Source organism: Petaurus breviceps, unplaced genomic scaffold (genome assembly GCF_028583685.1).
Source record: "Petaurus breviceps papuanus isolate PSGF00001 unplaced genomic scaffold, PetGlider_PUasm1.0 37, whole genome shotgun sequence".
NCBI classification, from domain to species: Eukaryota; Metazoa; Chordata; class Mammalia; order Diprotodontia; family Petauridae; genus Petaurus; species Petaurus breviceps.
This window is the reverse complement of record NW_027186296.1, coordinates 108,312,725-108,315,127: the sequence shown is the minus strand read 5'-3', so window position 1 is coordinate 108,315,127 and position 2,403 is coordinate 108,312,725.

The following is a 2,403-nucleotide window of genomic DNA, read 5'->3' as shown; positions in this document are numbered from 1 at the left end:
TTGCTCTTGCTTTAACCTGCTTGGATCTGGATTGCAGTCTAGGGTGGAGGTCCTGGGGTGTGTGTCCAGCTTGCCAGAGCTTGTGGAGACCTCAGAGAGGGCACCCATCTAATATCTCCAGCAGCTGAGAAAACCCCAGCGTTTGGGACGAAAGCTCCCCTGTCTGGTGGCAGAGTCCTACTGTGGCAAAACGCCCGGGCATCAAGTGACTGAGGGGCAACATGACCAGGCAAAGGAAACAAAGCAGACAGAAGATTCCAACATTACACTCCTATTTGGGGGACAAAAAGGAGCAAAGCATGGAACAGGAGGAAGACAGTGAAGTCAGAACTCCTGCACCAAAAGCTTCAAAGGAAAATATGAGCTGGTTATAGGCCATAGAGGACCTTGAGAAGCAGATAAGAGAAGTGGAGGAAAAATTGGGAAGAGAAATGAGAACAATGCAAGAAAATTACGAAATGAGAGTCAACAGCCTGACTGAGGAAAATAATACCTTAAAAAATAGACTAACTCAAATGGCAAAAAGAGGCTCAAAAAGGCAAGGAGGAGAAGAATGTGTTCAAAAGCCGAATTTGCCAGATGGAAAAAGAATCTCAAAAGCTCAATGAGGAGAATCATTGCTTCAGAATTAGAGTGGAGCAAATGGAAGCTCATGACTTTATGAGAAATCAAGATGCTGTCAAACAGATCCAAACAAATGAAAGACTAGAAGGCAATATGAAATATCTCATGGGAAAAACCACTGACCTGGAAAATAGATCCAGGAGAGATCATTTAAAAATTATTGGACTACCTGAAAGCCATGATCAAAGTAAGAACCTAGAAATCATCCTCCAGGAAGTTCTCAAAGAAAACTGCCCTGATGTTTTAGAACCAGAGGGCAAAATAGAGGTTGAAAGAATCCACTGATCACCTCCTGAAAAAGATCCCAAAAAGAAAACTCCTAGGAATATTATAGCCAGGTTCTGGAATTCCCAGATTAAAGAGAGAATATTACAAGCAGCCAGGAAGAAACAATGTGAATATTGTGGAAACACAATCAGGATAATCCAGGATCTGACAGCTTCTACACTGAGGGATTGAAGGGCTTGGAATGTGATATTCCAGAGGTCAAAGGAGCTGGGATTAAAACCAAGAGTCACCTACACAGCAAAACTGAGTATCATGTTTCAGGGGGAAATATGGTCATTCAGTGGAATAGAGGACTTTCAAGCATTCTTGATGAAAAAACCAGAGTTGAATAGAAAATTTGACATTCAGATATAAGAAGCAAGAGAAGCATGAGAAGGTAAACAGGGAAAAGAAATCATAAGGAACTTATCAAAGTTGAACTATTAACATTCCTACATGGAAAAACAATAAGTGTAACTGATGAAAATTTTCTCAGTATTTTAAGGGAATAGAAAAAAATATATATATATGTCTATATATGAGGGTATATGGGCATATGAATATATATGTGAATGTGTGTATATATGTTTACAGGTATACATAGATAGAAGGCACAGGACCAATTTAACAGGAAGGGATGATACTTAAAAGGTGAAATTAAGAGGTGAGAGAGGAATATAATGAGAGGAGATAGGGAGAGACAGAATGGGGTAAACCATCTCATATAGAAGAGGCAAGCGAAAATGGTTACAATGGAGGGGAAGAATAGGAAGGCAAAAGGGAATGGGTCAACCTTATTCCCATTGAATTTGGCTTGAGGAGGGAATGAAATAGACACTAAATAGGGTATCTCACCCTCCAGGAGAGTAGTGGGGGAAGGGGATGAGAGGGGGGATGTTGGAAGGGAGGGCAGGCTAGGGGGGAGGGAAGTTGGGAGCACCCATTTTTGAAAAGGGATGGGATCAAAGTAGAGAACAGAACAAGTGGGAGGTGGGATAGGAGGGAGGGAAATATAGTCAGTCTTTTACAGTATGTCTACTATGTTATTGTTTTGCATTAGCCACATATGTACAACCTATACTGAACTGCTTATCTTTCCAGTAAGGGTGGGAGACAAGGGAGGAAGGGAATGAATCTGGAATTCAAAGTTTTAAAATCAAATACTCAAATTTATATATATGCTATTATTATTACTATTTTACATGTAATTGGGAAATAAGATATACAGGTACTGGGGCATAGAGATCCATTGGAAAAGTCGAAAGGGATATGGGAGAGAGCAGATTGGAGGAGGGGATTTCCTGTGGGACTGCTATTTTGGGGCAGTGGGTAGGGGAAAAAAAGGGAGAAAATTTGTAACTCAAAATCTGGTGAAAATGAATGATGTAAATCAGAAGTTAATAAAGCATTTGAAAAAAAAGGATAGCAAGATCAACAATGGTCACCCCTCATTGTAGAGAACTAAGGATGGAAGAAGGCTACCTACTTTCTTTCTTTTTAAATTTTATTTAT